This window comes from Somniosus microcephalus, chromosome 29 (assembly GCF_052327205.1).
Source record: "Somniosus microcephalus isolate GS21.2 chromosome 29, FLI_Smic_1.0, whole genome shotgun sequence".
Taxonomy (NCBI): domain Eukaryota; kingdom Metazoa; phylum Chordata; class Chondrichthyes; order Squaliformes; family Somniosidae; genus Somniosus; species Somniosus microcephalus.
In genome coordinates this window covers 26,886,512-26,898,460 of record NC_141015.1, presented here as the reverse complement: position 1 = coordinate 26,898,460, position 11,949 = coordinate 26,886,512, and positions in this window count along the sequence as shown.

The window sequence follows — 11,949 nt, the reverse complement described above, 5'->3', positions numbered from 1 at the left end:
GTCTGCGCCGGCTCTGTCGAAGAGCAATCCAGTTAGTCCTGCTCCCCCGCTCTTTCCCCATATCCCTATAACTTTTTCTCCTTCAGGTATTTATCCAAATCCCTTTTTGAAGGCTACTATTGAATCTGCCTCCACCACCCTATCAGGCAACGGATTCCAAATCCTAACCACTCGCTGTGTAAAAAGGTTTCCCCTCATGTCGCCTCTGGTTCTTTTGCCAATCACCTACAACCTGTGCCCTCCCGATATCGACACTTAAATACTGGTCATTCATCTCATTTGTTGTTTGTGGGACTTTGCTACACACAAATGGACTGCCAGGTTCATAATATCTTACAGCATAGAAGAAGGCCATTCGGCCCATCATGCCTGTGCCAGCTCTTTGTAAGAGCTAGGTTTGACTACAGTAACAACAAAGGCTGTGATTTCGCTTACCTCGGCGGGTCCGTGGCGGGCAACGTCGGTGGCGGGTCCCGACCTCGCTGCTGGCTCCAGCCCGCTCTGTAGAATGATTTTCCCCTGATGGGGCTTGTTAAGCCCGCCCAGCGTGTTTGCCGGCCAATTGAAGGAAGTGGGTCTGAGGATGTCATTCGATGACACGTCATCAGCCAGTTTCCTTAAAGAGAGCATGCGCAAATTGATTTTGACAGTTGTGCTGTCAGTGTTGTGCACGGCAGCACCCAGGCTCTCACATGCCTCCCTCCATATGCTTATGGATGGAGTCACAGCGCGCAGGGAGGTCCTCTTCCCTTCCAATGGGCAGAAGAGACCTCCCCAGGAGACCAACGCAGCCTGGTTGCACATTGCAGAGGAGGGCACAAGCAGGGATGTGGTCAGGAGGACCAGGCTGCAGTGGCGCAAACCTTTCAATGATCTCAGTAGATCACGAAATGTTACTGCAAAGCCACACTCAACCTCATCCTGCTGTGCCACTCATCACATCCCCATCACTCTGCCTTCCCTACCCTACTCCTGCACATCCTTACTCACACCAACTTACCTTGGACATCCACCCATCCCTCTCTATCTATATTATCACTTCCCTATCTCACTAGCCACCCCTCACACTCACCTTCATCCTAGTGCAATCATACCAACTAACAATACACAAGGGTAGGCACTTGGGTGTTTTAGCCAATGTTCATATGAAGTTTCTGTGAATGTGGTGTCAAACATTGAAATCTTTATTTTCAACACATTGCGTTCTTGGACAGATTTGTGTGCACCTTTGGAAGTGGCTTAGTGTGTTGCAGTGAATGGTGAGACATAACGGTACCCCCCGCAATGGTGATGAGTGTGAAAGGAATGGCTTGGGCATTGTAGGGATGCTTTATGTTGTTGGCGTGGGGTGGTGCCAACCTTGTGCATCGTGTGGCAGCCAGGGTGTACAGCGTCAAGTGAAATAAATCTGGCCATGGTGAGGCAATGCCTGGTGTCCTGGGCAGCATCAGTTGATTGCAGAGAAGGTTGGTGTTGTTGTTGGTGCTGCTGGTGTGCCTGGGGTTGGGCCTGATCACGGTGGGATTCTGAGGACCAAGTTGGATAGTTTCAAGGGCACCGAAGCTGATGTAATAGATGGCAGGTGAACTTGAGATGACAGAAGCGATCTGTCAATGATGAGAGAGGTTGTTCCAGTGAGGTGGCACTGGATACAGAGTTTGGTCCAAACAATTGCAACCTGCATAAAGCTCAATCTGTCTTCCAAATCCAGTAACAACAGCTTCTGAGCTTGGAAAGTGAACAGCTATGTGATGGGAGCTTTTATAGCACATTTGTAGCTGTCAAGTAACGAGATGATCCCATGGTCATACAACCCCCGACCTCCTTACCTGACATGATTCCTGAGCAGCGTGGACCCCATGGGTGACCTCGTAAAATGGTAAGGTGAGTGCAAAATACTGTTTAGTGGGCTGTTAACAAGGTCATAATGACCTGAATTGCCTCCCCTGCCGCTGTGTGTCGGGTCTGTTCAGCCCTGACAGACCCGACACCTGGGAAAGTTGTGTGGTGGCAGGTTGACAGCGGGGTCCCGACCCGCTGTCAAAATTTTTTTTTTCCCCAGCTGACCCACCACTGAATGTGCTTGCTGACCCCCCGAAAAATTCCCCCCAAAGACTTCACTGCAAAAATGAATTCATTGGACGTGATGTTCTTTGAAATATCATGAGGGCACGATAAGGAACTATATAAGGGATGGGCAATAAATGCTGGTCTTGCCAGCGACGTCCACCTCCCATGAACGAATAAAAAAAGAGCAAGTATATCCTTCTTTCTGCTTTGATATGATATATCTGCAACTTGTATTGAACCACTGATTGCCTCGATTTAGGTTTTTTTTGGTCGTTCATGGGATGTGGGCGTTGCTCACAAGACCAGCATTTATTGCCCATCCCTAATTGCTCTTGAGAAGGTGGTGGTGAGCCGCCTTCTTGAACTGCTGCAGTCCGTGTGGTGAAGGTGCTCCTACAGTGCTGTTAGGGATGGAGTTCCAGGATTTTGACCCAGCGACGATGAAGGATCAGAGATATACTTCCAAGACAGGATGGTGTGTGACTGGGAGGGGAACTTGGAGGTGGTGGTGTTTCCATGCGCCTGCTGCCCTTGTCCGTCTAGGTGGAAGAGGTTGTGGGTTTGGGAGGTGCTGCCGAAGAAGCCTTGGCGAGTTGCTGCAGTGCATCTTGTAGATGGTACACACTGCTCTTGACATCAAAGCAGCATTTGACCGAGTGTGGCATCAAGGAGCCCTAGTAAAACTGAGGTCAATGGGAATCGGGGGGGAAAACTCACCACTGGCTGGAGTCATACCTAGCACAAAGGAAGATGGCTGTGGTGGTTGGAGGTTAATCATCACAGCCCCAGGACATCACTGCAGGAGTTCCTCAGGGCAGTGTTCCAGTGCAGACATTGCAACCAGTCCTAACTGGACAAGGCCTTGACCCAAGGAAGTTAGTGAGAGGAAGGTTATTTCAGATCATTGGGAGTGTTTTGCACCTCAGTATCAACAGGAGTTGCTCTTCCCTGCACCTCCCCCCCCAAATTCTGAGCCCAGCTGTTAATGACTTCAGAAATGAAACTGCAGTTATGTCTAATCGCAGCACCTTCTTTGAGGTCATTAACAGCTGGGCATCAACTGGGGGAGGGGGGAGAAGAATCCTGATGTAATTCAAACCATTTTAAGACTAAATGATCAAATAATCAGAAACCACTTAACCAGGTGCGCAGTCAAACTCAGTATTGACATTCGTGTATGTTTTATCTGATGAATGGATTGAAGAGAAGAATCAAATTCAAAGGTTAATTGAGGCTCGATTTGAAGGAAGTTAATTTAATTACATGCATTTATTACATTTAAAATATTTTGTAAAAGTATAGTTAATTTAAACTGCCCCGCCCGTTGGGTTTCTGCTGAGCGAGTAGGGTTAAAATCGCCCCCAAAGTGGGAACGGTTTAATCAGGTACAAGTTGAGCCCTACCTTATTGCCTGATTAAGAGACTAGTTATTTCTTTTTGCCGCTTAGGATTCTTGGGTCCATTTTTACTGATTTTCTTTGGTTCTCCATTCCCTGTCTCAGAAGATTAGGATAAGACCCTCAGTGCTTTACCAGTACTACTCCTATGTGAAGCACTAGATGTTATTGCAGTGGGGCTGATGACTCCATCCAGTTTTGTCCCCTCCAAGAGGTGTACCGAGATTGAAAGCTTACTGAGTTAGGACATATGGACGTAAAACTGTTTTCAACAATCTTATGGCGTAGTGCATTGTTATACCAACTTACCAAGCTGTTGATTTAGGAATAAAATAGTTCTAATCACAAATGCTCGGAATATCAATATGAAAAATTGTCAGCACTTCTCAGTTAATTGAATAATAATCAATGCGGCTTTTGAAAGTTCTATTTTCAATGCCAGAGAAATGTGACGTGGCAACTTTCAGTCACCACCCAGATTTTAACTCCAGGTGGATTCTCCGCTCAGGCCTGAGTTAAAATTACAGTCAGGTCTCAATGATGTCACCGGGCCGCAACATGCATACGTAAAGAAGGACCCTGTTGGCTCCGGGCGCCTGTCCTTGCTGCCTGCTCAGGAGAGCAGGTTACAATTGCTAGATGTTGCGATCATGGCGGCTTTCGGACAGGTAAGAGCCAGGGGCGATTTTAACTGCCCTGCCCGTTGGGTTTCTGCTGAGCGAGTAGGGTTAAAATTGCCCCCAAAGTGGGAACGGTTTAATCAGGTACAAGTTGAGCCCCACCTTATTGCCTGATTAACTGACCTTGGATTTAGTTTGTCAAGTTCCAGCAGTTCATTTCGTTATTAATTAAGTTCAAAAGAACAACTAGTTGTCAGGCGGTATTTACACTATGGCCTCAGTGTTGGCGCAAAATAAGTTCCACTTCACTATCTGTAGTGTATGTGCCTTTAAGAGCCCCCTGTGTACTGTAATGCCGGTAATGGCCACTCGGGCTATATAAGCCTGTATATTGTGTTGTATCAGTTAGTTCCCCTCCAGACTTTGTTCAGTAAACACCTGTGAAACCAACTTCTGTCTTCAGTGTCTCTATTAACACACGGACACAACACTATCAAAGTGTAGTTTTTGTGTAAATGCAGTCAAAGCCCGACTTGACTTCCAAGCGAAGAAAAATGAGGTTCCATGGTGGACGTAGTTTTAGTTTGACACAGTGTAAATCCAGCGCGGTGTCAAATCAAGTGGGAAACACGCCTGGGGGTCGCTTAGGCCTCCGAGACATTGAAACAAAATCTACCTGCAGTTACTTTCAAATGTGGATGATGTCGTCTTCACTCACTTAACATTTAAATATTAACCATTGGCACAAAGGTCTTGGCGCAAAGCTCTCTCCTGGGCAGCAGAGGTTTCAGTCAAATACTGGCTGATTGAAATAACAACAGAAAACGCTGGAAAAACACAGCAGGCCAGGGCAGCATCCGTGGAGAGAGAAACAGAGTTAACGTTTCAGGTCGAAGACCCTTCGTCAGAACTGGCTGATTGAAACCTGAACTGGAACTACCAGTAGCCCCAGTATAAATACATCTCTGGAGATGCTCTCACTATTCTGTCCAAGTGTCACAATGTAATCCCTCCAATGAAAAAAGAGAAAAACCGTATCAAATTAAAAAAATTCAGTGAGTTTGAGAATCTCACTCCTCACTCCTCCGTCGAGAAGTTCCAGTGCCCCTCTCCTCACAATCGATTCTTCTCTCCCCCTCCCCCAGTTGGTGCCCAGCTGTTAATGACCTCAAAGAAGGTGCTGCGATTAGACATAGTCGCAGTTCCATCTCTGACGTCATTAGCAGCCAGGCTCAGACTTGGGGGGGCGGGAGTAGGAAAGAGCAACTCCTGTTGATACTGGGGTGGGGGGGGGGCAATACGCTCCCAATAGTCTGAAATTACCATCAAAAATGTGCCGAGATGAGTAGTGAAGGGGCATCGGACGCCGAGCCCGAGGCAGGTTGGGACGGTGACGGAGTGGAGATAGTGCAATCTCAGCTTGGCTTGGTTTGGATTGGGAACTGAAAGGAGCCAGATTGAAGGGCACTTTTTGCCTCTCGCTCTTATTGACAGGTCTCTGGTGCTCACAGGGCAACCGCAGCCCACATCATTCGTGTGTCAAATTTGGTTTGTTAATCGCTCCTGTGCAGCGCCTTGGGACGCTTTACTACGTTAAAGGCGCTGTATAAATACAAGTTGTTGTTGTTGCGATTGTTGTGTACATGTGCAGCGATCCGGGAAAGGTACTGAATACTGATCGAGGCATCTGAGAGTGCCTTTATCATGCCAGGGATAAGGTGTGCAGGACTGGTGTGCTCACCTGAATTACGAACGGTCGGCCCAGCTGTATCTTCTGCAGGTGGCTGTAATGACATGGGACGGGGGGGTGGGGGGAGGCGGGGTAGTGGGGAGGATATCTTAAGGTTCAGTGGCAAACCAAGCGGCTGGCAGAAGCACAAGTAGCGAGCTTGGTGGTGACCTTGACTGCCATTGCCAGTGCCAGCCTTATGGTCAGCTTGGCTGCTGATGTCCTTAAGGGCTGCAGATGGTAGAGCTCGACTACTGACTCTGTGCTGACCTGGAGCCTGAACGAAAGACTTGCATTTCTATCGCGCCTTTCATGACCACCGGACGACCCAAAGCGCTTTACAGCCAATGAAGTATTTCTGAATGTAGTCACTGTTGTAATGTAGGAAACGCAGCAGCCAATTTGCGCACAGCAAGCTCCCAAAAACAGCGATGTGATAATGACTGGATAATCTGTTTTAGTGATGTTGATTGAGGAATAAATCCCCTGCTCTTCTTTGAAATAGTGCCATGGGATCTTTTATGTCCACCTGAGCGGTTTAATGTCTCATCCAAAAGACGGCACCTCCGACAGTGCGGCACTCCCTCAGCACTGCACTGGAGTGTCAGCCTAGATTTTTGTGCTCAAGTGTCTGGAGTGGGACTTGAACCCACAGCCTTGTGACTCAGAGTCTGGTTCTGGTGTCAAGTGGTCTCCCTGGCAAGTCTTCAGCCATGGAATACTGTGTTTGGGATACTTTAAAAGCAATTTTATCTTAATTTTAATTTTATCTTATTTTGCCAAACAGCAGTGGACTTGCAGTTAGATGCCTTGTCATTCGCTGAACTCCAGTGAACGTTTGTATTGTCTGAGCGCTGTTCATGTCCCCTCTTCTATTCCACTGTTCTCCTGTACTCTTCCAATTACAGTCAGATTTCTGGTGAATTTGCAGACTATATAGTCAGCTGTTTTTGTTTCCACATAAAGATTTCCAACACGTCCTGATGACAAAAAAAAATCAGAAAAAGATTTAAAGGTTCGTAGCACCAAAAAGCCACAGGAAGAAGTGATTTTTTTTTTTAAAAAGCAGGCAAAAAAGCCTCTGCCCCTTTCAGAACCCTTTTTGCACATATGGCTTTCCTTTCACCCAGTCCAGATGGGCGAGCAATGTGATCCTGTCCCAGACAGATGGGAGATCACACCAGGGGCCTTGAGCATCCAGCATCATATTAAAATGAAGCTCTTTGACATCTGTGAGGAAGGCTCAGCTTGGCCTATGATCGCAGGCTCTGCTAATCGAGCAGGGATCTAGGGGAAGGAAGGCCCACCTGAAGTCCCAGCCCTGGAATGTACATGGCACCAGCAGGATGTCAGCCAGAAAATATAGCCCATAAAGTGTGAAAGGAATGCAATCAGTCGACACTTTTTAATACTGGGACCAGCAGCGATAATGTCAATCGTAGAAATTGGAAAATACAATTCAAAGAGGACATGATTGCTATAAATTTGATTTATAACAATTTACCTCAGAGCATTTACAAAAAAATTGTACAAGTAAAATTGCACAGAGTAGGCACATCTGTGATGGGGGTGAAGTTAAAATTTGCTAACTGCAAAATTTATTTCAGAAACTGCGAGCAATGGAGATTCTATTCCGCTAGTGTTTGTAGTTGTTCAATCAGGGACTCTTCTCTGGCTTTATGCTCGTGACTAATTCCGTGGCGTCAGAAGGCATCGTCAACCATCAAAAAAAGATTTAGCTAGGGAGACAGCTATATAAAAGAAATAAGAGAGCTTTCTACTGTGGAGTCTTTCGAGAAACTGGAAGTTGTCCAGCATTTTATCAAATTAGATTGGATCCTGACATCAAACCAGAGATACCCTTTACCTCTGCATGCCCATGGGACGAGCTTGAAGCATTATTTGGTGTCCTACGTCAGGAACTTGCAGAAATGGGATACGGTTGAACATGTTCATGCATTCATTTACACATCACTATAAATAGCCAACAGACGCGATCGTGCCCCAGTGATTCTAAGGTTTGATTTTAGGGAGGCTTGGCCCAGTAGATGGTGCTGCAGTTTGATATTTCAATCTGCTTGTAGCTAAGTTTGCTGTGTGACTCGAAAGAGGTGTCAAAAAATGAACTAAATCTTTGTAGAGTAGGAGGAAGCCAAACTTCCAGAGACTCGGAAAGCGCAATTACATTCAAGATGGACCAAACTGTAATCTGGTAAAACCAAGCAGAGCAGGAAAGTAACGCGGAGTCTGATTCTTCTAAAAGGATTTTTATGGCAAATAATGGAATGAGAACATTTGTAGCAGAACAGGACAGCACCCATTTGTTTTGTAGGATTAGGGAGATACAAAAGTGGAATCCGGTGGACTGGGAGAACCATAAAAAGCAACAAGGAAAGTACTGGGAGAAAGCAAAGTGATAATATGAAAATAAAACTCGCAAGAGAAGAGTTAACATTTTAATAAATATATTAAAAGAAAGAGAGTGGTAAGGGGGCTTGTCGACCCATTATGGCCAGATGCAGATGGGGCTATAACGGACAATAGGGGAATGGCAGACTTTGTATCCATTTTCTCAGTAGAGGACAAAATACCAGCGGTACAAGTAAGTCAAGGGGAGGAACTTAATGGATTAATATAAGTAAAAAAATGTTAATTGAGAAAATAATGGGGTTTTAGATAGACAAATCTTCTCTGCCCCAGAGGACTGTGGATGCTGAGTCTTTGAGTATATTCAAGGCTGAGATCCGATAGATTTTTGGACTCTCGGGGAATCAAGGGATATGGCGATCGGGCGGGAAAGTGGAGATGAGGTCGATGATCAATCATGATCTTATTGAATGGCAGAGCAGACTCGAGGGGCCGTATGGCTGACTCCTGCTCCTATTTCTTGTGTTCTTAATTTCCAGAACCTGAAGGTTTCCACCCCAGGTTATTAAAAGAAATAGGTGAGGAAATTGCCGATGCCTTGGTCATCATTTTCAAAAGTCCGCTACATCCTGGAATTGTGCCTTTGGATTGGAAAATTGTAAATGCCTCTCCATTATATACGAAAGGAGGGAGAAACCACAACACTACAGACCTGTAGTTTAATATCAGTTGTAGGGAAGCTGCGGGAATCTGTCACCAGCGACAGGATGGCTGAGCACTTGCAAAGAGAGTCAGTATGGTTGGTTATGTCTGGCTAATCTAGTTGAATTTTTTGAGGCGGTCACTATAATGGTAGATAGGGAAATCATAGAGTCATAGGGGGAAAAATTTGGTTGCTTTGCGCCTCCCGTTAGAGGGCGCTAACGGGGCACAAAGCAACTAGCGCCTGGGCGCGGCGCTGCCCACGCCTCCCATGAAATTCAGCAGGAGGTTAGCGGTGGCGCTAACCGGTAGCGCTCCACGGCGCTGTGCCGCCGGCGATGACGTCATCGCCGTGCACAGCCTGCTCGCGCCCCGGCCGCGATCTTCAAGAGCGCCCCCTGACTTGCCGCCGGACGCTATGTCCGACGGGGTCAGCGGGGCCTAGCTGCGGCCGGGGAGGCACTATTTAAAGGCGAGGTGGGGGGGGGGGGGCGGCCATTTTTGTTGTTGGCTGCCTGCCAGCACCTGCCTGCGCGCCCGTCGCCGGCCTCCTTACCCGACCCCCCGTGGAGTGCCAGCTGTGCTCCATGAGCCCGGCACTTCTCTTGAGTGCCGGGCTCTTTTGCCGGCACTTTCAATCCCCAGGGGCCCAGCTGGGCCCTGGGTCGCGCTGCGCAAGGCCCCTCCCCTTTAAGAAGGGGATGAAGGCCTGCAATACTGTGGCGTGATGAGCTGCAGTGCATGGCGCTGCGGCACGTAGCACGTGACATTGACTCGCAGCGCCCCAAGAGGGATGCGGGGCTCTTCCAGTAGCGCCCCGCTTCCCTCTTGGGGCGCAACCACTCAATTTCTGGCGCGGGGGCGCTAATTTTTCCGGGGTGCTAAAAGTAGTGCCCCGGTGAAGTTAGCGCCCCAAATGGGGCACTACTCAATTTTTAGCCCTCAGAGTCACAACGGCACAGAAGGAGGCCATTTGGTCCATCGAGTCTGTGCCGGCTCTCTGTAGGGCAATCCAGTCAGTCCCATTCCCCCGCTCTCCCCGAAGCCCTGCAAGTTTATTTCCCTCAAGTGCCCATCCAGTCTCCCTTTGAAAACATTGAGTGTCTCCGCTTCCACCACTTCCATCGGCAGCGAGTTCCAGGTCCTCGCCACTCGCTGCTTAAAAAAAGTGTCTATGGATGTTGACTATATGGACTTTCAAAGGCATTTGGTAAGGTTATTAGCAGAAATAAAAGAGCATGGAATGGGAGGTAACCTTGCGACTTGGGTTGATAATTTGTTGAGAGGTAGGAGACGGAGAGTAAGGTTAAAGGGAATGTACCCTGATTGAGGGGACGTGCTCCCCAGGGATCTGGACCGGGGCCTCAGCTTTTCACCACATATATCAATGACTTGGATGAAGGATTAGAGAGTTGCATATCCAAGTTTGAAGATGACACCAAGCTAGGAGGGCACAGCAAGTTGTGTAGGTGGAAGCAGGAAGTTACAAAGGGACGTAGACAGATTAAGTGAATCGGCACAACTGTGGCAGATGGAGTTCAATGTGGGGAAGTGTGAGGGTATCCTCTTTGGATCCAAGAATGACAAATCGGAACCGAGCCACATAAAGAGATATTAGGACAAGTCAAAGAGGTAGGTTTTAAGGAGCATCTTAAAGGAGGAGAGAGAGGTAGAATTGCAGAGAGGTTTAGGGAGGGAATTCCAGAGCTTAAGGCCTTGGTAGCTGAAGGCATGGCCACCAATGGTGGAGCCATTAAAATTGGGGATGCACAGGAGGCCACAAAACACCAGGTGGCTCCCTGATCCATCAGGAAACATGACTCATTGCGTGGCCCGGAATTTTCATGGAACTGCTCTCCCTTCGCCACCGTGACTTCACCGTGTGTGGCGGAATGGCGTTTATGTGTGCATGGGCTTTCTGCCGCACCTCTGGCAATGTTACGGCGATGGAGTGGGAGCAGATCCGAGGACAGTAATACTGGCCCATCTATGGGGGAGAGAAACTGGAGGTTTTCGTATGTGCGGAACAGGATATATATAAATAACACCGCAATTGCTAGTTTGGAATTTATTGGCAATTTCTTGGGGCAAAACCTGCCCAACAAAGCTTTAGATTTCATTGGACAACTGGAGATTATATTGTATTCGCTGTATTCGCTGCTCATGATGCGGTCTCCTCTACATTGGGGAGACCAAACGCAGATTGGGTGACCGCTTTGCGGAACACCTCCGTTCAGTCCGTAAGGGTGACCCTGAGCTTCCGGTCGCCCGTCATTTCAATTCACCGCCCCATTCCCACTCAGACCTCACCGTCCGCGGCCTCTTCCATTGTTCCACAGAAGCTCAGCACTTTACAGCCTTCCGGACTCAATATCGAGTTCAACAATTTCAGATGATAACCTCGGCCCCTATTATATTTTTATATATTTTTATCCACACCTTTGGTTTGTGCCTTTTCCTTTCTTCCTCTCCCACATGGCAACTGTCTCTCACTCTGCCAGCGCATTTCACACTTCATCTAGAGCCATCTCTTGTCTCTTTACCTTTCCTATTACCATCTCGTCTCGTCTTGAATATCTCTTAATGTCTCTTCACTTCCCTTTTGTTCTTTCATCCCCTCCCCCATTTCCCAGCCCCCAAACTGACCTTTTAATCTGTTTCATTTCCTGCCTTTTTTTCTCAGTTCTGACGAAGGGTTTCGACCTGAAACGTTGACTCTATTTCGCTCTCCACGGATGTTGCCTGGCCTGCTGAGTTTTTCCAGCGTTTTCTGTTGTTATATTGGAGATTATATTAATAGTTTGCGTTCATTACAACCTGAAATAGAGAACTATGTATTCAGGTTGAAGAGAGCCAGGGAGCTGAGGGAGAAGTGGAACAGCTCACAAATACAGTATCAAGAACCAAATCCAAATCATTTGTTTCACCAGATCATGTCTGTTCAATCCCATAAATCTATTGCAGAACAGAATGAGGCATGATTGTATATGGGGGTTGGGTGTGGGGGAGGTTATAGGGGTGGATTTTATGAGGAATTCAGGTACGAAGACCTGCATGATTTTAA